This window comes from Aulostomus chinensis, chromosome 1 (genome assembly GCF_037954235.1).
Source record: "Aulostomus chinensis isolate RoL2024-O1b breed Wild chromosome 1, RoL_Achi_v1.0, whole genome shotgun sequence".
Classification (NCBI taxonomy): domain Eukaryota; kingdom Metazoa; phylum Chordata; class Actinopteri; order Syngnathiformes; family Aulostomidae; genus Aulostomus; species Aulostomus chinensis.
In genome coordinates this window covers 14,764,231-14,788,759 of record NC_141320.1, presented here as the reverse complement: position 1 = coordinate 14,788,759, position 24,529 = coordinate 14,764,231, and the positions used below count along the sequence as shown (strand labels likewise).

The 24,529-nt window shown below is 44.3% G+C and overlaps 2 non-coding genes across 2 annotated transcripts; both read left to right on the top strand.

Annotated features, from left to right (window-relative positions):
- The first annotated feature begins 18,985 nt into the window (after positions 1 to 18,985).
- Positions 18,986 to 19,176, top strand: LOC147270480 (U2 spliceosomal RNA). Its single transcript, XR_015117250.1, has one exon. It is a non-coding gene; the product is annotated as a U2 spliceosomal RNA (small nuclear RNA).
- Positions 19,177 to 19,718: 542 nt separating this feature from the next.
- On the top strand, positions 19,719 to 19,882 carry LOC147270479 (U1 spliceosomal RNA). The gene has a single exon (XR_015116866.1). It is a non-coding gene; the product is annotated as a U1 spliceosomal RNA (small nuclear RNA).
- Positions 19,883 to 24,529: the final 4,647 nt, after the last annotated feature.

Genomic DNA, 24,529 nt, shown 5'->3' with positions numbered 1-24,529 from the left:
TGAGCATTGATCTCCTGCTTCAGTCTTTGATCTTTGACTGATTCTAAACTCATCAAAGGATCACATCAGCATCTTGGTCCAGACTCCAGATGGTGGTTTTACCAAGTGCACCACAGTCCTTGTTGCTGTCTGCTGTTGGGTCACAGCAAAGTAAGGAAACAGCCTGACGGTCCTCAGGAGGAAATTCAACAGCCTCCAAAGATGGAGGTGAATCTAGACCCTCTCATGTTGGCCATCCTTGATGAACTTGGGCGGTACTCTGGTGCAGGGATGAGGTCATGGAGCGTATCTGGGAGCAGTCCTGATGTTAAATGCTGTGATGAAGGACAGTGTGGAGGCAAAATGGACAAAATGTGTTAACATAAAATAAAATTGTAAACCTGTTTGAAGTCTTATTTTGTGTCTGATGGCCATTTTTAAAATCACTAATGATTTTTTTGACTGAACGTCCTGGATCCTGTGGTGCCTGATGAGGAGACAACTTGAGTACAGAGTTGGAGAAGAGGGTTTTTGGCGGGGAGATGATTTTTGCAGTGCTACAAGTCAATAAAATGTCATCATGTTTCAAAATGTCCTCACTAAGATGGTTATTAATCCCTCATTCTCAGCTGCTACAGCCTTTAAAGAAAACCTTTGACTGGTGGATCTAACAAAGATCAGATGTTGTCTCCTCTAGAACATCAACAGCTTCACGTTGTGGGCAGGACTCCTACCTGAGCAGGGAGACCCCAATGGACTTCTAGTCCTGATAGGGAGAGGGAGCCTCCTGGGTCGCGGAGAGGGGAACCTGATAGGGAGTGGGACGATCCGCCCATTGTGGGTGATTGACAGGGCAGGTTTGATCTATGTTTTCATTTTCAAAAGTAATTTTGAACATTTGTGGACAGTTCGCCCACCTTGAACATGTAGAAGATGTCTTCTGATAGTGAATCGACTGTTGTCACATTTAAGGATCACTTTAGCTTACAAGATGAAGGCTACAAAGGACCAGCTGGAGATGCCAGGGATTGAACCCAGGGCCTCACACATGCTCAGCATGCGCTCTACCACTGAGCTACACCCCCTCTGGTAGAGTCACTGTTTAACTGGTGAATGAATTTCCAGTTGATTTTAGGAAACCTAGAAGTTCCTCAGATGCCATCAATCTTAAGTCACTCCTTCACTTTGTGTGTGGTTCAAAGTCAGTGGTTTCATCAGAGCTCAACAACAGAACAAGCTGAAGTCTTCTGGAGAACGAGGGCACCGATCCCACCACCTCTCACATGCTAAGCTAGCGCTCTACCATTGAGCTCCTTCCTCTGCTCAGCAACATTACAGATCATGCAGGTTGACCTTCAGGCTGCTGGGAGGTCAACACCTGAAATATTTCCAGGATTCTGTTGTGTTGGTAGAAACAGTTTGAGGGAAGGAAACCCTCAAACATGATGATGTCATTATTAAAGGCTTTACTGCTCCAAACCTTTGCTTGTTCTTCTGGGGTTGTGAGAGGTTCTGAGTGATGAATGGAAACTGATGGTTTAGGCATCAGTTCAAAGTAGCAGGAGCTTAAGGGGACATTTCAGATTTGTTGAAGTTGAGTCCGACTGCCTTCTTGTTCATGACGATGGTGATGTCAGAGTTCTTGCTCAGAACGATCCATGCTGTTCCTCCTATTAGTTCTGGAAAGTTGGAGCAAAACGTCATGCAGGGTCACAGGGTCACGTGTTTTGTGTTATCAGCAGATTTAATCTACAGAGTGAGTGACGTGTGGTGTGTTTGTCAGGAGCTTAAAGACCAAAGTTGTTGACGTACAAGAGAAGTAAACACGTCAAAGCTGCTTCATTTTAATGAGTGAAACTGAACATTAAGAGAAGAGTGACAACAAAAATGGAGTCAAGAAGTCGTCTTCAAAACACACACACACACACACACACACACACACTCACACACACACACACACACACACTCACACACACACACTCACATAGTCATATACACTCTTCTCTTTATGTTGCCCCCTGCTGGACAATAGGTTTAAGGTTCATGTGGAAAAAAAGCAGACAATAAAAACGACTGAACTATTATTGAAATGTCGGCGACTTCATTCGATCTGAAAGTTCATTGTTGACCAAACAGACACTGATACAACAGCCTTAAAGTCTACCTCCATCGGCTAAAGATGCCCCTGGATCATAAAGCACAGCTCGACTGCTGGCTAACATGCAGGCGTGGGCCCATCACTGAAATCAGCAGTCATGAAAAACTGTGCTAGGCCTCCAGACCCAAGCTTGAAGAGGTTTGAAAACTGGACCCAGGAGAATTTTAACTGAAAACCCCTGCTCTGGAGGATCTGAGGGATGCATGACTGCCCTCTGTTGACCCGTTTAATACAGGAATATCTGAGAAGTACTGAGGACGGCAAAGGGTGCTGATTGGCCAGCAGCCCCACACAGGTCAAAGGTCACCCCCACGGCGGACCAGTTTATTATAATAGTCACGACACCATCCGTTACAGTTGGGTTGGGTTCAGGCTCTTCAGCGCTTCTTATTTTTCCGTGAGCTCCTCCAGCTGCTGGTCCGTCTCTCCTCTTTTCTTTCTCTTCTGCTTACTTTTTTGTTTCTTTGTTCTTTAACTTTAAACAGAACTTCTCCTCTCCCCCTTTTCACGGTCACAATACTGTTGACCTCCCGTGAGCCTTGAATCTCCATCCTGACCAGCGGAGAGAAGCCCCCTTGTGCCTGAGAAGAGCATCGCGGATCCCAGTGGGAGCCACGGTCGTTGAGATGGAGGCTTGGTAGGCCGTCCCCCCACCAGTTCGTTGGAGAGGTTCCGTACATTGATGAGAACAATCCAGCTGAGAACGTGAGCAGGTCCTGTTGGTTGTCGTGCTGTCACAGTAACAAAGACCAGTGCTGCATCTGTTCAGGCCTCAACTCCTGTCTCACTGCCAGCTCCACCTGACTCCTCAGACTCTGCTCAACCTCCATTCAGTAGTTTTCTTTGTTTGGAGGTCACTGACCCTTCATCCTGAACACCTTCTCACCTGCTACCTTTGCCGTCCACTTGAGTCTCAGATAAATCTTATGATTCATGTCTGATCCTCCATGTGCCTTCATTGCTTTACTGGTATTATTCCTCTGTCTTACACGCTTCCTTGTTTGTATTCAATCCTCTTAAAATTCCAGGAAGTGTTTCAACTGGTTTTTATATTTGTATGTAAGTCTCTGACCCTCAAAGAACTCACTGACAAGCTGGAACCTGAGACTGAGCGTTTCTCATTGGACTCTAAATTACAACCAGCGGTGCCCTGAGTAACAACTGTGTTAGCATCCTAAAGCTACATCATCACCACCAGCTGATCAAGTCACTACTCTGTACACAAGTCACTGTAACCTAGCAAAGTTGAACCTAGAGGAAAAGTACAGTTGAAGCCAGATGCAAACAGATGTTGATGTTTACTCTGTAGTCCTGGCAGCAAGTGTCCTTGGAGACGTCACTCCAGACACTCGCAGAGCTGACAGAGATGGTTTGACACAACTCATGATGTTACTGCACTGCAACAGTAACGGACCATCGATGGCATCGCGGTGATGGAGGAGGACAAAGAATTCTGTCATCAAGTTTTGTTCATGTTTTGTAAATGTTCTTCTTGATCTCAGCATTTAGTCTTTGATGTCACAGTGCCAGAACGGACCAAAGCTGCCTGTGTCAGAGGAAGCAGAATGACATCAGCATCAGGACATTCAGAGCCTTCAGAAACGTGGTGATGGTTTCACCAAAGAGGGACCAGTTCAGTAAATGTGGTCAGGCTTCTGAGAGTCTGGGTTCAAGATGGAGTTCAGGGTTTTAGCGACTCAGAAAAACTGTTTGTGGCTCAGAAAGCAGAGGAGGGCTGATGAAGAGACCCCACAATGAGTGTCATCAAGGAGGAGGAGGTAGTAGACATCACATGGGGGGGGGGGTAGAGCAGCAAGAAGAGAGAGAGGAGGAACAACTTGATTGAATAAAACAAAGACAAACAATCAAAGAGAGTCAGAGCAGAGGGAGCGGCCCTGAGTTACAGTGAATGGTGGAGTTTGATGATCCATCATTCATCTCCTTTAAATGCTGTCAGGGAGGGAGAGCTGTCTGCTGCTGGTGGTGTTCATTCCTCAGTGGGAGCCTCTATGGTTGATGTTCTACTGCCCTCTGGTGGTGAGGCAGTGGGGATGCAGGTGATCTGCTGGTCTGGTTGAACGTGAGTGGACAGAAACCTTGTTGAGGTGACTGGGAGTTCCTGACTGTGGTGAGCTGCCTTGCTTCTCCTCAGGTCTTCATGGTGGCTTTCTGCTGGACTGTTGTTGAAGGGAACATGGCATCCTATCATTTTCAGCTCTGACATCTGGACAGTGGACAGATGTGACATCATCAAGGTCTCACTGCCTGCTTTGTTCATGGATCAGTGGAACGTTGTGTTGGAACCTTTATTGTAGAACTGCTATGAGCTGAGAGCTCAGTGTTGTTGGAACAACGCAGCTCCACATGGGACTGATGTGATGAAGAGGTTTTTATTGAGCTGAAGCTGGAGAGCAACAATCAAAATGGAGCAGCAAACATAATGTCTGGTCTCTCTCTCTTCTCTTCCCCACCTCTCTGTCTCCTCTCCTCCCTCACCTCCATCTCTCTCCAGCCCTTTTTAGACAGAAAATGTGCCAAATTTGCCGTCTTGTCTGTGTGAAATGGAGGCGTAATATTCCTCTTTTTAAAAAGACACCCTTGTGTGGGCATCAACACTTGATGTGATGTGCAGCTCACACAACCTCAGTCATTGACAACGCAATGACTGAGGTTGGCAGAGCGGGGCAACAACAGACTCTTCAACTGAAACCCAGGATGGAAACCATCTCGGAGCAGTTGGCCTCTCTGCAAAGAGGAGAGTGATGTTGAAGACCAGAAATTTAACTTTACAATTTGGATTGGACTGAAAGAGAAGACAGATTGGAATGTGTGCTCCTCCGCCCAAACCCACAGCTTCCTTATCGGCTGCCCCATTGTTTATCCTCCAGGAGAACTCCTTCTGCCTTGGTGACGTAAATGGCGTGTACTATCCTCCCCTCCCCTTCCCCCGTGTGTTCCTGACCCCTGCCTCTGCCCTCTCCACCTCCCTTGGGGTGGCAGCGCCGACCTTGTAGTCTGGCTGCAGGCCTCACTCTCACTTGCCTCCATTGGGACAACGGACTGTTCAAGTTCAGCGTGCATACACAACAAATGTATATGTGCTGCTGTTAATTCTGAAGTGTACCATTATTACGATTAAACTGTGCATTCAGGGAACATTAAAGTGGTTTCAATCGTATTCATCAGGTTGATTTCAGTTTGTAGACGTTAATGATAAATCTTCTATACAAACCAAAGTTAAACACGGTGTTCCTCAAGGTTCAGTGCTGGGGCCAATACTCTTCACTTTATGTATGCTTCCTTTAGGTCATATTATTGGGAAACAGTCCATAAATTTCCATTGTTACACAGATGATACTCAATTATATTTATCAATAAAGCTGGATGAAGGCCAGCAGTTGTCTAAAACTCCATGTATGAGTTCCATCTAGGCTGGACTTTTGTAGTTCTTTATTATCAGGCTGCACCAACAGTGATCAAAGACTTGACAGCTGCACATGTATTGACAGGAACCAGGAAGAGAAACCATCGTAACAATAACATACACTCATGTAAGATAGTCTGAAGACACTCAAAGATAATTCAGTGTTTGATCAGTGATCAATACGTCAATATAAAGATCAGTAAGTGGTACCAGGTGGATCTTTCCATGGTGACCTCAGAGAAAATAAGATCAGCCCTCTCACCGTCATATCCAATGATGGCTCCATTATGTCAGGTTAACTGAGTTCATTTCCTGCTGCATTATCTCAAAAACGCTTTCTTAAACCAGAACCTCCAAGTTGGGTCTGAACGACCATGATAAATTGCATTATCTACTCAGTTTGAGTCACACCAACACAGAATGGACAAAGGACATTTTTCTGTTGTGTTGTTTCATGTTTTCCTCATCTAGGAAGTTTTTGCAACTAATTCAGCAAGACAAATGTCTCTCAAGTGTGTGTTCTCCTCATGTGTCTTTTCAGACATCCTTTTTCTGAAAATCTTTTGCAACAAAATGCACAGGGGAATGGTTTCTCCCCAGTGTGCGTTTTCATGTGCTTTCCCAGATTTCCCTTTTGTGAGAATCTTTTGCCACAAAGTGCACAGGGAAATGGTTTCTCCCCAGTGTGCACGTTCAGGTGCCTTTTCAGATGTCCCTGTTCTGAGAATGTTTTGCCACACACTGAGCAGCCGAATGGTTTCTCTCCAGTATGTCTTCTCATATGTCTATTCAGACAACCCCTTTCTGAAAATCTTGTGCCGCAAACTGAGCAGGGGAATGGTTTCTCTCCAGTATGGGCTCTCCTAATGTGTCTTTTCAGACAATTCCTTTCTGAAAATCTTGTGCTGCAAACTGCGCATGGGAATGGTTTCTCTCCAGTATGGGCTCTCCTAATGTGTCTTTTCACACTTGCCTTTTCTGCAAATGTGGTGCCACAAACTGAGCATGGGAATGGTTTCTCTCCAGTATGTGTTCTCTTCATGTGTCTTTTTAGATATCCATTTTCTGAAAACCCTGTGCCGCAAACTGAGCAGGGGTATGGTTTTTCTCCAGTGTGTGTTTTCATGTGTACATCCAAATTCCGTCTGTAACTAAAACCTTTACTGCACTTTGAGCACCTAAAGGGACGCTCATCCTCACTGACTTCTGTCTCAGATTCAGAAGGACCAAAGGTCACGTTCCTGATGATCTCTGATTCTCTTCCAGTCTTTAGTTTTTGTTCTTTTGAGCTGCAATGACTCGCTTCCTGTCCTGGGCTCAATTTCTGAAGCATATTCCTCCTTGAGCCGAAGGGTTCCTTGTGCTCAGAAGTGGCCGTGTTATCAGGTCTGACCCAATCATCCTCACTGACTTCAGTCTCAGCTTCAGAAGAGTCTGACATCTGGTCTTCAGTCTGGGGTTGTACAAGTGGATCTGGATCTACCTTGCTGGCTGGTTCTGGTTCTGGTTCTCCACTCTCTTCTCCATCAGCTTCTGTTTTCAGAGGATGAACTGGGCTGCTGCTCAGAGACTCTTCTTTCAAGTTCTCCTCAGTTAGACTCTGATGAAGCTGTGGGAACTGAGGTTTCTCTTCGTTCCCTTCACTCTTCACAGGAACCAGAGTGAAGGGGAACGTGGTGATATCAGCCTCCTCCTGCCCTTGAAGCTGCCCTCCCTCCTCACTGGTCCAGAGCTCCTCCCACTCCTCTTTAATGTGGGGGGGCTCTGGGTCCTGCAGCTCAGGGGGAACCTCTTCTTTAATCACCAGCAGCTGCTCCACATCTGCAGGACACAAACAGCAACATCAGAAATCTCTTCATTTGACTCTGAAACAGTGGAGCAACCGACAGAAACAGAAATCAACTCAATGAAAAGAGACGTCCTGCTACTGACGATCAGTCAGCAAACTGGGAACAGAAACACTGGCTTCAGATGCTTGGATCAACGTTGGGTCACCCAGGTCAAAGGTCATAGGTCCCCTCTGCTGAATGGTTTTGTCCATTCATGATCACATCTGCTAGTCAGAATGTTCATTTCTAGAATGAGACCCTGTAGGAGAATGAGAGTTCAGTCCCTAGAACCAGAGGGAACCTGTACCGATGCTAAACATGTCAGCCCACCCAAACACAGCAACATGCAGTCAGACAAGGTCTAAGATTACTTTATTAATAACAATCAGGAAATGTCCCTTTCCTTTCCAGTAATTGAGGAAAACTCTGGCTGGGACAAAATTTGTAACGTGTAACCTATGAGATGTTTCTCCGTGTTTCTTAGTTTTGTTTTTTTCTTCCATACAAATACAAAAAGCAGTAGAACTACGGCGGGAAGGACGCAGCCTGGAAACCAAACAGCGCCATCTACTTGTTGGTCAGGAAGCAGCCAAGATGGCGCCCAGCGTGTCCCGAGCCAGGTGAGGTTTTAAGGCTCCACCAACACCGAATAGCCGTCAACTACGAAACACTTCTACGTTGTTCCACTCCTTCTCAGACGGTCTGAGCACAATGACCCGGATTACGGACACAACCAGACCAGAGACACTTGCTGGCAGGACTGCGGTCTCTCGGTTCTCCTGGTCAGTGTGGGGGGACTCACCTGCTCTGTCCAGCCTGACTCGGGGCTTCAGCACGGCATCGAGCAGCAACCTCTGCCGGCGGTTCTCCCGCTCGTACTCCGCCACGGTTTCCTCCAGCAGAGCCACGATCTGCTCCGCGGCCGCCGCCAGCCGCTCGGTGAGCAGCGCTCTCAGCACCGGGACTCCAGCCGCTGAGTCTCCTTCTCCCAGCTGCAGCAGGAAGTCTTCAGCGGCGGCGAGGATCCGCTCCTGGACCGACACCCGCAGCAGCTGCACGGCGCACATGTTGAGGTTCTACCGGCGCCACTCAGCCTCCAGGAGACAAAGACCGAGGCCTTCCGCTTCTTTTCTTCTTCGTCTTCTTCAAAACGAGCAGAGTCCAAGCTCTGTTCTCTGTGCCACTCCAGACTCGCTAACCTGGTAGCAGCGGTAGTGATGAGTGGAGTGATCCAGGATTTCGTTTTGAAAAACGGTTATCGATGACGTATTTAGTGACGTCCAAAGCCTCGCCGACCGGCAGTGACCACGTGACTGATTCAAGACCTGGTTCTCCGGCTTGGCGTGAGATTCTAAACCACGAAAGCCTGATTTATGCTTCTGCGTCGCGTCGACGCAAACCCCAACAAAATCCTGCCTCCGTGTCGCGTAAACGCATGGTGACGTCAACGTCGAGGACTGTAAATGGTCCGCTCAGAACGTCATTTCCGGTTCAGTCGCAGCACAACAACACCGCCATTTTCAAAGTTTCTGTGGTGAAAGCGTCAAGAAAAAATGGACCAAGCCGAAGAAAGGATTATTCGCGGCACTACAAAGACTGACAAATGGCCAACAATTGTTGTCTGTGACCGGAAGAAAACCAAGGAATCCGACAAGAGCCCCGTAAACAATACAAAGACAAAGCCACACCCCCTAGCGGCTTGGCGGTGAGTTGCAGAGCAACGCGTTCCCTCGACGCAGAATAAACCAGGCTTTCCAGTCGCACCTGTTTTACGCCCCCGTGCCAGATAAGGACCCCCATCGGGCTGTGCCACTCTGGAGGGAGCGCGTCTCACAGTCAGTCAGCGGAACCATGCGGATCCGGGCCGGAGCTGTGGGAAGGAGCGCCAATTGTATCGGGTTGTTGTTTTCTGGACTGCAGCAGAACAGGAGCAGCCGGGACTGGAATGTAGAAGTAGGTTATCTTGAAGTTGACTCAGTTATGGTGAACGATATTGTGGTGCAACACTTAAATGAGCTTTAAGGCAAACATATTTCATCAGGAAACAACGCCGGAATTGGACGGATTTCAGCGGCACACAACAACGTATCCGATACACCTCATTGGAAACCTGGTGGTCTAAGACTAAGAAACACCAGTCACCAAGAAGAAAGGAACTTTTAGCTGAGTACTCATGTTCTTTTCTGCAGGTTGAATGTGGCATTTGTTGGACAGAAGCGTCTCATCTCAACAAAAGCACCTCTTCAGTGCTGAGGCATGATGGGGCCAGGCATGAGAATGAAGTCCCAGATCCACCAGGATGAACTCAGGTATACAGCCACTCTCCAACTGACTCACAGTTGCTTCATTGATCATTAATTCCTCTTCATTTCTTCTCTCCTTCATCTTTAACCATCCAGCTTCCAGGAAGCAGATGCTGGATGAGGCTCTGCTGAATTTCATCCTGAAGGACTGCCAGCCCCTCAGCACTGTTGAGAGGGAAGGGTTCAGGGAACTGGTTCAGGTCCTTGAGCCTCATATGTTTGCCAACCAGGAAGGTTTGTGTGGAAATGATCTAAAGCAGTCGTTGAAATCTCCAGGTTATTTCATCTCTAATTTCAATGTATTGATTTACTCTGGGTGTCATTTTCAGACCATCAAACAAACGGTGGCCAAAAAGTACCAGGAGGAACGGGAAGGAGTGAAAAAGGAAGTCCAGCTGCCATGTGGACATCTGTGGACATGGAGGCTCCCTTGGCTCTGACCTGTCACTGCATTCGTGAGAATGAATGTGTTGGGAGTGCAAGACTTTCCACAAAGTCACCCTGCTGACAGTTTGGCCCCAGTCCAAAGAGGCCTGATGGAGGACTGGGCCATCACCAACAAAGTCAAGTGTCTTGTGAGCGACGCAGCACCAAACATGACAGCATCCACTAGACAGCTCCAAATTCACCACTCAGTCTGCACTGCACATCGTCTGAATCTAGGAGTCAGAAAATCCTGTGATCAGATCCCCACTTCCATCATCAGACACAAAGCCAGGAACACTGTCACATCCTTCAGATCAGCACTACAGCCAAGGAGAAGCTGGCTCAGGTGCAGCAACAGATGGGAGGGCCAACCCTGAAACTCATCAGTGAGGTGCCAACACGCTGGAACAGCACACACAGCTGTCAGGGCTGCATGATGAGAGGGAACCAGTGTGGGAACCTCTGGCCTCTCTAAGACAGATTTGACTCCACTGACAGCTGAGGAGTTCACCACCATAGGAGAAGCACTTCTAGTAAACAGAGGTCATTCTAGTAGCCTGGTCCCTCTGTGGTTGAGCTATAATTGTAGGAAATATGGTCATTATTCAATGGTGACATCTCTCTGCTGAATAATGTAGAACTGAACGGATCCACTGGACCTTCTTTTTACAAACAGCAGCATGCAGCAGCTGTCCTGAGTGGAAAACTGCACATTTCTGTTGGTGAGAGTTAATCAAGCGATGGACTTTGTCTCTCAACAGAAGCTGTGTGGAAAAACCCTGCAGCTACGAGCGCTTCAGATTCTGAGAGTGATTCTTACGCCATTGGCTGGTTTAACCTGGCGTCTGACCGTGGAGGTGGCCGAGAGGAGCGTGACATGGCTGCACAGGTAAATCAACTAAAGCAGTGTTAGTCTTTGGCAGCAGGCCAGGCCGACAAATGCTAATGTCTCTGACTGACTGACTGATGAAGTTGGACCATTGGTCAGCAACAATGATGCATGACCACAAATAGTGGCCTGGGTCTTTATGAAGCTCACATGACTGTACCATCATTTTGAGATTAGTAGCAACTCTCACTATATTACTTTAGCATCATTTTGAGGATAGTAGCAACTCTCACGACATCACTGGAGCCTCATTTTTAGGTTAGTAGCAACTCTCATTACATCAGTGGAGCCTCATTTTGAAATAAGTAGCAACTCTCATTACATCACTGTCACCATCATTTTGAGGTTTGTAGCAACTCTCACCACATCACTGGAGCATCATTTCTTAGGTACATAGCAACTTTCACAACATCACTTTAGCATCATTTTGAGATTAGTAGCAACTCTCACGACATCACTTTCAGCATCATTTTGAGATTAGTAGCAACTCTCACTCCATGACTTTAGCATCAATTTTTAGGTTTTAAGCAACTCTCACTACATTACTGTCAGCATCATTTTGAGCATCCTAGTAACTCTCACTACATCACTGTCGCATCATTTCTTAGGTTCGGAGCAACTCTCATTACATCACTTTAGCATCATTTTTAAATTAGTAGCAACTGTCATTACATCACTTGAGCATCATTTTGAGGTTCGTAGAACTCTCACCACATCAGTGTAACATCATTTTGAGGTTAGTAGCAACTCTCACCACATCAGTGTAACATCATTTTGAGGTTAGTAGCAACTCTCACCACATCACTGGAGCATCATTTCTTAGGGTAGTAGCAACTCTTACTACATCACTGAAGCATCATTTTGAGGATAGTAGTAACTCTTACTACACCACTGTCGAATCATTTAAAGGTTCGTAGCAATTCTCACTACATTACTGTCAGCATCATTTTGAGGTTCGTAGAACTCTCACCACATCACTGCAGCACCATTTCTTAGGTTTTTAGCAACTCTCACTACATCACTGTAGCATCATTTTTAGGTGAGTTGCAACTCTCAATACATTACTGTAATCATCATTTTGAGGTTTTTAGCAACTCTCACTACATCACTGGAGCATCATTTCTTAGGTTAGTAGCAACTCTCATTACATCACTGTCAGCATCATTTTGAGGATTTTTGAAACTCCCACTTCATGAGTGTCAGCATCATTTTGAGATTAGTAGCAACTCTCACTACATCACTGTAGCATCAGTTTGAGGTTTTTAGCAACTGTCACAACATTACTGATAGCATCATTTTGAGATTTTTAGCAACTCTCATTACATCACTGTCAGCATCATTTTGAGGTTGGTAGCAACTCTCACTACATCACTGTAGCATTATTTTGAGTTAACAGAAACTCACACTACATTACTGTCAGTATCATTTTTAGGTTTTTAGCAACTCTCACTAAATGTCTTTAGCATCATTTTGAGGTTCGTAGCAGCTCTCATGACATCACTTTGGCATCATTTTGAGATTAGTTGCAACTCTCACCACATCACTGTGGCATCATTTCTTAGGTTAGTAGCAAGTCTCATTCCATCACTTTGGCATCATTTTGAGGTTTGTAGCAACTCTCACTACATTACTGTAGCTTTATTTTGAGTTAAGCAGAAACTGTCACTACACTACTGTCAGTATCATTTTTAGGGTTTTAGCAAGTCTCACTTCATTACTTACAGCATCATTTTGAGATTTTTAGCAACTCTTACCACATCACTGGAGCATCATTTTGACGTTCGTAGCAACTCTCACTACATCACTGTAGCATCATTCATAGATTTTAAGCAACTCTCACTACATCACTGTAGCATCATTTTGAGGATAGTAGCAACTCTCACTACATCACTGTAGCATCATTTGGAGGATAGTAGCAACTCTCACTACATCACTGTAGCATCATTTGGAGGATAGTAGCAACTCTCACTAAATGACTGTCAGCATCATTTTAAGGTTTCAAGCAACTCTTACTGCATCACTGGAGCATGATTTTGAGGTTCGTAGCAACTCTCACTACATCACTGTAGCATCATTTTGAGGTTTTTAGCAACTCTCACTACATCACTGTAGCATCATTTTGAGGTTTTTCGCAACTCTCACCACATCACTGTAGCATCATTTTGAGGTTCGTAGCAACTCTCACTACATTACTGTAGCATCATTTTGAGGTTTTTCGCAACTCTCACTACATCACTGTAGCATCATTTGGAGGATAGTAGCAACTCTCACTAAATGACTGTCAGCATCATTTTAAGGTTTCAAGCAACTCTTACTGCATCACTGGAGCATGATTTTGAGGTTCGTAGCAACTCTCACTACATTATTGTAGCATCATTTTGAGGTTTTTAGCAACTCTCACCACATCACTGAAGAATCATTTTGAGATTTTTAGCAACTCTTACGACATCACTGTAGCATCATTTTGAGGTTTTTAGCAACTCTCACAACATCACTGAAGCATCATTTTGAGATTTTTAGCAACTCTTACGACATCACTGTAGCATCATTTTGAGCTTCGTAGCAACTCTCACTACATCACTGTAGCATCATTTTGAGGTTTTAAGCAACTCTCACTAAATCACTGTTGCATCATTTCTTAGGTTTGTAGCAATTCTTTTTACATCACTGGAGCATCATTTCTTAGATTAGTAGCAACTCTCACTACATTACTGGAGCATCATATTGAGGTTCGTAGTGTCACGTCCCCATGGTCACGGGCATGGGGGCGTTGCATTATTTTTGACTTCCTTCCCTTCTCAGGTTCGAGCTTCATGGGGCGGAGCTGCTGACTAATTGGGAGCACCTGGGCCCGGCGTCTCCCAGCTATAAAGCAGGCGATCAACCTGGCCGGTTGTCTCTCGCTCACTCCTCCTGGCCCACGTCGGAGCGATGGTTGTGTTTCTTGAGTTATGTCTTGTTTAGTTCTCTGCATCCATCACACCGCACACATACACCCCCTGTACACTCATGCACACACTCGCACTCACCACTGACACTACTGATAACCACACTCCACTGTACGTTATGGTTTGCCTTGTGTTGATTTTGCGTTACTAATAATAAATTATGAGTTGTGTGTCACGTTTAGTCTGCGTCTCCCTCCTTCGATGTCACGATTTCTGAGCCGGGTCGTGACAGAAGCAAATCTCACCACATCACTGTCGCATTATTTTGAGATTTTAAGCAACTCTCACCACATCACTTTAGCATCATTTCTTAGGTTATTAGCAACTCTCACTACATCACTGTAGCATCATTTGGAGGATAGTAGCAACTCTCACTACATGACTGTCAGCATCATTTTAAGGTTTTAAGCAACTCTCACTACATCACTGGAGCATCATTTTGAGGTTCATCGAAACTCTCACTACATCACTGTAGCATCATTTGTTTGGTTAGTGGCAATTCTTATTACATCACTGTAGCATCATTTGAGCATCGTAGCAACTCTCACGACATTACTGTTGCATCATCTTGCGGTTTTTAGCAACTCTCACTACATCACTGTAGCATCAGTTTGAGGTTTTTAGCAACTGTCACAACATTACTGATAGCATCATTTTGAGATTTTTAGCAACTCTCATTACATCACTGTCAGCATCATTTTGAGGTTGGTAGCAACTCTCACTACATCACTGTAGCATTATTTTGAGTTAACAGAAACTCACACTACATTACTGTCAGTATCATTTTTAGGTTTTTAGCAACTCTCACTAAATGACTTTAGCATCATTTTGAGGTTCGTAGCAGCTCTCATGACATCACTTTAGCATCATTTTGAGATTAGTTGCAACTCTCACCACATCACTGTGGCATCATTTCTTAGGTTAGTAGCAAGTCTCATTCCATCACTTTGGCATCATTTTGAGGTTTGTAGCAACTCTCACTACATTACTGTAGCTTTATTTTGAGTTAAGCAGAAACTGTCACTACACTACTGTCAGTATCATTTTTAGGGTTTTAGCAAGTCTCACTTCATTACTTACAGCATCATTTTGAGATTTTTAGCAACTCTTACCACATCACTGGAGCATCATTTTGACGTTCGTAGCAACTCTCACTACATCACTGTAGCATCATTCATAGATTTTAAGCAACTCTCACTACATAACTGTAGCATCATTTTGAGGATAGTAGCAACTCTCACTACATCACTGGAGCATCATTTGGAGGATAGTAGCAACTCTCACTACATCACTGTAGCATCATTTGGAGGATAGTAGCAACTCTCACTAAATGACTGTCAGCATCATTTTAAGGTTTCAAGCAACTCTTTCTGCATCACTGGAGCATGATTTTGAGGTTCGTAGCAACTCTCACTACATCACTGTAGCATCTTTTTGAGGTTTTTAGCAACTCTCACTACATCACTGTAGCATCATTTTGAGGTTCGTAGCAACTCTCACTACATTACTGTAGCATCATTTTGAGGTTCGTAGCAACTCTCACTACATTACTGTAGCATCATTTTGAGGTTTTTCGCAACTCTCACCACATCACTGTAGCATCATTTTGAGGTTCGTAGCAACTCTCACTACATTACTGTAGCATCATTTTGAGGTTTTTCGCAACTCTCACCACATCACTGTAGCATCATTTTGAGGAAAGTAGCAACTCTCACTTCATGACTGTCAGCATCATTTTAAGGTTTGAAGCAACTCTCACTACATCACTGGAGCATCATTTTGAGGTTTTTAGCAACTCTCACAACATCACTGAAGCATCATTTTGAGATTTTTAGCAACTCTTACGACATCACTGTAGCATAATTTTGAGCTTCGTAGCAACTCTCACTACATCACTGTAGCATCATTTTGAGGTTTTAAGCAACTCTCACTACATGACTGTCAGCATCATTTTAAGGTTTTAAGCAACTCTCAGTACATCACTGGAGCATCATTTTGAGGTTCATCGAAACTCTCACCACATCACTTTCGCATCATTTATTAGGTTAGAAGCAACTCTCATGACATCACTTTCGCATCTTTTTGAAATTAGTAGATACTCTCATTACATCACTGTCAGCATCATTTTGAGTTCATTATTATCATTGAGGTTATTCGAATCTTTCACTGCATTACTGTTAGCATTATTTTGATTTCATTAGCAATTCTTACGACATCTCTGTCGCATTATTTTGAGGTTATTAGCAACTCTTCCTACATCACTGTAGCATTTTTTGAGGTTATTCGCAAATCTTACGACATCACTCTCAGCATCATTTTGAGATCATTAGTAACTTTAATTACATCACTGTAGCATCGTTTTGAGGTTCGTAGCAAATATTACTACAAGACTGTCAGCATCACTTTGAGGTTATTCGAAACTTTCACTACATTACTGTCAGCATCACTTTGAGTTTGTTAGCAATCCTTAGAACATCACTGTAGCATCATTTTGAGTTCAATAGGAATTCTTACGACATTATTGTAATCATCATATTGAGGTTTTTCGCAACTCTCACATCATTACAATCAGCATCATTCTTTAATTCATTAACAATTCTTCCTACATCACTGTAGCATCATTTTGAGTTTATTAGCAATCTTTACGACCTCACTGTAGCATCATTTAGAGGTTCGTAGCAACTATTACTACAATAATGTCAGTATTATTTTGAGTTTATTAGCAATTCTTACGACATCACTTTCGCATTATTTTGAGTTTTTTAGCAACTCTTACTACATCACCGTCAGCATCATTTTGAGTTCATTTGCAATTCTTCTGACATCACTGTCGCATCATTTTGAGTTCATTAGCAATTCTTGCGACATCACTGTCGCATCATTTTGAGGTTATTAGCAACTATTACTACATTACTGTCAGCATCACTGAGTTTATTAGCATCTATCACCACGTGACTGTTAGCATCGTTTTGAGTTCAATAGCAATTCTTACGACATCACTGTCATCATCATTTTTAGGTTACTCGCAGCTCTAACCACATGACTGTCAGCATCACTTTGAGGTTATTCGAAACTTTCACTACATTACTGTTAGTATCATTTTGAGTTTATTAGCAATTCTTACGACATCACAGTAGCATTATTTTGAGTTTAGTAGCAACTCTTACTACATGACTGTCAGCATCACTTTGAGGTTGTTAAAAACACTATCGACATTACTTTAAGCACCAGTGAGTTTATTAGCAACTATCACTACATTACTGTTAGCATCATCTTGAGTTCATGAGCAATTCTGACGACATCACTTTCAGCATCATTTTGAGGTTATTACCAATTCTTCTGACATCACTGTCGCATTATTTTGAGGTTGTTAGCAACTCTTACTACATTACTGTTGCATTATTTTAAGCAACTCTTTCTAACTGACTGTCAGCATCACTTTGAGGTTGTTCGAAACACTTACTACATTACTTGAAGCATCAATGAGTTAATTAGCAACTATCACTACATTACTGTTAGCATCATTTTGAGTTCATTAGCAATTCTTCCGACATCACTGTCGCAATATTTTGAGGTTCGTAGCAACTTTTACTACATTACTGTCAGCATCACTTTTAGGTTATTCAAAACTTTCACTCCATTACTGTTAGCATCATTTTGAGTTCATTAGCAATTCTTACTACATCACTGTCGCATCATTTTGAGATCATTAGCAATTCTTCCGACATCACTATCGCATTATTTTGAGGTTCGTAGCAACTCTTACTACATTACTGTCAGAATCATTTTGAGGTTATTAGCAGCTCTCACTAGATTACTGTCAGCATCATTTTGAGTTCATTAGCAATTCTTACTACATTACTGTTGCATTATTTTGAGGTTAGTAGCAACTCTTACTACATGACTGTCAGCATCACTTTGAGGTTGTTCGAAACACTTACTACATTACTGTAAGCATCACTGAGTTTATTAGCAACTATCACTAAATTACTGTTAGCATCATTTTGAGTTTATTAGCAATTCTTACGACATCACTGTATTATCAATTTGAGGTTAGTTTCAACTTTTACAAAATTACCGTCAGCATCATTTTGAGTTCATTCGCAATTCTTCCGACATCACTGTCGCATTATTTTGAGATTATTAGCAATTCTTCCGACATCATTGTCGCATTATTTTGAAGTTCATAGAAACTCTTACTACATGACTGTCAGCATTACTTTGAGGTTATTCGAAACTTTCACAACATTACTTTTAGCATCATTTTGAGTTCATTAGCAATTCTAATGCGGCTCGAGGCCACGCTGGTTCACCGAGCGACAAGGTGAGCCTTGAAAACGGCATCGGCCGAGCTTCCCGGGCTTTGGATACCCTGGTGAATTCCCCAAATGTGGGAGTCTCAACTGCATAATTTCTGACAGTGGGGGACTGCGTCCGCGCTCTCCCCTGTGATCATGTGAAAAAAGGAAAGAAAGAAAGAAAGGCCGACGACGGCGGCAACAACGGTGACTGCCTGTCCCGGCCAGTTGGCGGTCTCCTCTTGTGCTGGCCAGCCTGAGGAGACCGCGGAGGACGTAGCCTCGATGAGCTCCCAGTATCTCTCACACCTTCCAGCCCTAAATGAAGAGGGCAGGGTTTCTGCCACATTTAGTTGAGGGTCATGGTATCTGACAAGCCCTGGGCTCAGGACAATACATCCACGGCTCGTCTTCGCAGTAAGTGGAATGATACCAGAGAATTCATGCGTGGGAGGAGATCAACTTGGAAAACCCCGACTCCAGGATGAGTCGCTGGGTTGTGGCTTTGAACACCGCTTTGTTTTACTTTGAGTCGCCCCACTAGCATAGCAGGGTGAAGGCACCGATTGCCTTTGCTTTGGATAGCAGTGGGGACAACCAGTGTGCCAGATGTAGTGTTTATGGCACTGCATTTTGTGTCGCCACCCAAAATGTTGCAGTTCCTGCCCACAGCCGCGGCCGGGATTGGCTGTACCGGGGGTGCTGGCTCTCACGTCGGGTGGCTGACAGGCATCGCTTCTCGGCCTTTTGGCTAAGATCAAGTGTAGTATCTGTTCTTATCAGTTTAATATCTGGTACGTTCCCTATCCGGGAACCATATATTAAATTGCTTTTTGGAACAGGGAGACGGAACGGGAGCTTGCTCCGTCCTTTCCACGCATCAACCTGGTATTGCAGTGTTTCCAGGAGTGGTGCAATGCCCCGCATTTCTCGTCGGAAATAAAACAAGCCTCCGCCAGGCACTCGCTCACCTGCTCCACCCAAAGCCGGACCAGGGTTCTCCTCCTGCACTGCAGCTTTTCCTCAGCCTGCGGCCGCAATGGCCTTCCGGGAACAGTGCGGGCCCCTCCCCTTTTGTCAGGAGCAAATCCCGTGCTCTTCAGGCCAACTCTCGAGTGCTGCACATGAGGCCGGGGCTGGATTTCCGCCCGCGCTGCCGCTGGGCGTCAAGTTGTGGCTCCGTTTGCACTCCAGATAAGGATGGAGGTCCGCTGACGGCACTGCTCTCGGAGCCTTTCCCAAAAGGCTTTGGAATGCACTCTGAAAGACCTGAACCTTCAATGTGCCTGAGCTTCCCGGGCTTGGGATATCCGACATCCGGCATCTTTGTGAGAAACAAAGGGGGCTGCGCACGCGGCAGATTGGCACAAGGTAGGAAAGATCAGGCGCTGTGTCGGCCTCCCTGCCTGTCAGTCAGAAGGCTGTGTCCCTGGAGATCATGTCTGTTCCTAAGCTCAGCGAGTCATACTTACCTTGCAGGGGAGATACCATGATCAGCAAGGTGGTTCTCCCCGGGTGAGGCTCAGCCATTGCACTGGGGCTGTGCTGACCCTGGTGAATTCCCCAAATGTGGGAATCTCAACTGCATAATTTCTGACAGTGGGGGACTGCGTCCGCGCTCTCCCCTGTGATCGTGTGAAAAAAGGAAAGAAAGAAAGAAAGGCCGACCACGGCGGCAACAACAACAACGGTGACCGCCTGTCCCGGCCAGTTGGCGGTCTCCTCTTGTGCTGGCCAGCCTGAGGAGACCGCGGAGGACGTAGCCTCGATGAGCTCCCAGTGTCTCTCACACCTTCCAGCCCTAAATGAAGAGGGCAGGGTTTCTGCCACATTTAGTTGAGGGTCATGGTATCTGACAAGCCCTGGGCTCAGGACAATACATCCACGGCTCGTCTTCGCAGTAAGTGGAATGATACCAGAGAATTCATGCGTGGGAGGAGATCAACTTGGAAAACCCCGACTCTCAATTCTGACGACATCACTGTCGCATCGTTTTGAGATCATTAGCAATTCTTCTTACATCACTGTCGCATTATTTTTAGTTTCATAGCAACTCTTACTTCATTACTGTGTCATTATTTTAAGGTTTTTAGCAACTCTTCATAAATTACTGTCAGCATCACTTTGAGTTTATTAGCAACTATCACTACATTACTGTCAGCATCATTCTTGAATTCATTAGCAATTCTTCCGGCATCACTGTAGCATCATTTTGAGATCATTAGCAATTCTTACTACATCACTGTCACATCATGTTGATATCATTAGCAATTCTTACGACATCACCGTAGTATTATTTTGAGGTTAGTAGCAACTCTTACTACATGACTGTCAGCTTCACTTTGAGGTTGTTCAAAACACTTACTACGTTACTGTAAGCATAACTGAGTTTATTAGCAACTATCACTACATGACTGTCAGCATCACTTTGAGTTCATTAACAATTCTTCCGACATCACTGTAGCATTATTTTGAGGTTATTAGCAACTCTTACTACATTACTCTCAGCATCATTTTTAGGTTACTCGCAACTCTAACCAGGTGACTGTCAGCATCACTTTGAGGTTATTCGAAACTTTCACTACATCACTGTCGCATCATTTTGAGATCATTAGCAATTCTTCTGACATCACTGTCGCATTATTTTGAGGTTCGTAGCAACTCTTACTACATGACTGTCAGCATCACTTTGAGGTAGTTCGAAACACTTACGACATTACTGAAAGCATCACTGAGTTTATTAGCAACTATCGCGACATTACTGTTGGCATTATTTTGAGTTCATTAGCAATTCTTACTACATGACCGTCACATCATTTTGATATCATTAGCAATTTTTACAACATCACTGTAGCATCATTTTGAGATCATTAGCAGCTCTTACTAGATTTCCGTCAGCATCATTTTGAGTTTATTAGCAATTCTTCCGACATCGCTGTCGCATTATTTTGAGTTTTGTAGCAACTCTTACTACATGACTGTCAGCATCACTTTGAGGTTATTCGAAACTTTCACTACATTACTGTTAGCATCATTTTGAGTTTATTTGCAATTCTTATGACAACAGTGTAGCATCATTTTAACGTTAGTTTCAACTCTTCCTACATTACCGTCAGCATCATTTTTAGTTTTTTAGCATCTCTTACTACATCACTGTAGCATCATTTTGAGATCTTTAGCAATTCTTCTTACATCACTGCCGCATTATTTTGAGTTTAGTAGCAACTCTTACTACATTACTGTCCGCATCACTTTGAGGTTATTCGAAACTTTCACTACATTACTGTTAGCATCATTTTGAGTTTATTAGCAATACTTACGACATCACTGTAGCATTAAATTGAGGTTAGTAGCAACTCTTACTACATGACTGTCAGCATCATTTTGATGGAGTTTGAAACTCTTACTACATTATTGTAAGTATCACTGAGTTTATTAGCAACTATCACTACGTTACTGTTAGCATCATTTTGAGTTCATTAGAAATTCTTCTGAAATCACTGTCGCATTATTTTGAGTTTAGTAGCAACTCTTACTACATTACTGTCCGCATCACTTTGAGGTTATTCGAAACTTTCACTACATTACTGTTAGCATCATTTTGAATTTATTAGCAGCTCTTACTAGATTACCGTCGCATCATTTTGAGATCATGAGCAATTCTTCCGACATCACAGTCGCATTACTTTGAGGTTCGAAGCAACTCTTACCACATGACTGTCAGCATCACTTAGTTTATTAGCAACTATCACTACATTACTGTTAGCATCATTTTGAGTTCATTAGCAATGTGGGGCTTTGATTGGGAATTGTAAGAAAAATCACTGAATGAACAACACAAACACAGACTGTGTCTGAAATTCCACACCTGCACCCGAAACCAGTGTGGAATCAATTGTATCCACTGTCAATCCTGATTCTGGAGAAATTTCTTTGTGTGTTTTGATGGACGCGAGCCAAGCAGAAATTTCCCACAATGCAATAGGGCGGCGTTTGGTCAGTGTTGAGCAGGCGTCAGTCTGACAATGATGTCATATTATTGTGTCATCACTTGACCAGACCCAAAAGTAGGCTCAGGTATCAGTTTCTTCTCAATGCTAATGTCTGCTAGCTTAGTCTGCTACTTTGATGGCTCTGCCTGCTCAAAGGTCCAGACCCCTGGATGTGGTGGTTCCTACCTGAACGTAGATTCTGTCAGCTCATGTTGTTAAATCAACTCACCAGGAACACCAGTAGATTTCAATGGACTGACAATGAGTCTCATTGAATGGGTGTCTCGTCCAATGAGAAACAATCAGTCTCAGGTTGAAGCTCATCAATGAGGTCTTGTGGATCAGTGGCTTGCATGAATGAATGAGTTGGAAGACTTCTTGGAAAATAAAGAGGATTTAATACAATTAAGAAAACACTTAAGACAGAGTGATAATTCCAGCAGAGTAATTAAGGCCCATATTGAGTAGCAGGTATGAATTAGCCTGGATTTATCTGAGCTTCAAGTAGACGGCTAAGAGGCAGGTGGAAAGGTGTGTAGGATGAATGATAGTGACCTCCAACCAAATGAAGAGGACTGAGTGGAGGCTGACCAGCTCTACGGAGTCAGGCGGAGTTTGGCAGCGAGACAGGAGTCCAGGCCTGAATCGGTGAAAACCAACGTAACCGGCTTACGTTCTCAGCTGGATTCTCCCATCGATGTACGACGCCTCTCCAACGAACTGGTGGGAGGACGGCCTCCAAAGCCTCCACCTCGTCGACCGTGGCTCCCGCTGAGATTCGCTCGATGAAGAAGGGAAGCGCGTTGATTGGCTACCCTCTGGTCTCAGGCTGCTGGCTGCCTGGACTAAGCTGCTCTTCTCCAACACAAAGGTGGTTTCTCTCTCTTCAAGGCTCACAGGAGGTCAAGAGTGTAGCGACCGTGAGCCGAGATCGATGATGAATTACAAAAATAGAAAATCAAAAAATAAATTAGAGGAATAGAAAAGAAAAGGGGGGGGGGGCGGACCAGCTGCTCTCGGAGCTCACACACAAAGGGCAGAAACAAGAAGCACTGAAGAGAGCGCCAGCAGTGGATGGTGCCACCACTGTTACAGTAAACTGGTCCGCCTCAGAGCAGTGACCTTTGACCTGTGAGGGGTTGTTGGCCAATCAGCACACTTTGCTGTCTTCAGTCCTTCTCAGATATCAACAAATGAAGCTGGTTGAACAGACAGCAATCATCATCACTCAGAGACATCACCTGGAGAGGAAGACTGCTCCGAGTTCTGACAATGACAGTGAAGAGGCAAGGAGAGCTGGACAACCACAGACAGTGAAACATTCGGAACATCATGTTTCTACACGTGTGTGTGTGTGTGTGTGTGTGTGTGTGTGTGTGTGTGTGTGTGTGTGTGTGTGTGTGTGTCAGAATCGGAATCAGAATCTTTTATTTTCGTTGTGGGGGGGGGGTACAGTGACAATAGTTAGAGCGCTCTTCCAGAGCCACCGTGCACCACAGAATGCAGATACAAAGAAAAGATAGAAAAGATAAAAGCAAGATAAAAGACACTGTTAGAACAGAAAGATCCATCAACCCACCAACCAGAGGTGTGTCTGGTACAGATGTGGAATTATTGGCTCACACAATGTTGAGGCAACTGGAAGAAGACAAACAAAAAAGGCTGGTGTGATCCAGACCTTCATCAAAAATGGTCCTGGAGAACTGTTCAATGTGTCAGGACTTCTGTCCATTGTCTTCTGCTTATCCTGTTCAGGGTCATGGAGGGGGTGGAGCCTATCCCAGCAGCTCTTGGGCGACAGGCCGTGTTCACCCTGGACAGGTCACCAGTCCATCACAGGGCCAACACATCCACAGACAAACATTCCAAGCCAGACTCAGGAGGATCTCTCCACCCTACAGACTGTAAAGGAACCATCAAAGATGGCAGTTGGAGTTCTGTGGATCTGTGCTGGATTCCTCATCCTCACGGACCAGAAGTCTGTCTGAAATACTGCACTGATTGATGATCTTTTCATGAATCTGGAAAAGCTTCTAAAATGAAAGGAAAACAATCCTATCTTCTTCATGCCTCAAGCCAAATCAAACCAAGAGTTCTTTTATCATATTTTTTTAACCGGACGTCTGCTTTGACTGGTTGGTTGTTGAAAGAGAGCAGGACAGGACAGACAGCAGAAGACAAATATAGAGAAGGAAAGACAAAAGACAGAGAGAAAGGAGGGAGAGAATGACAAAAAGATGGGAACAAGATGAGGGTGAAAGACAAGCAGAGAGAAAGACAGAG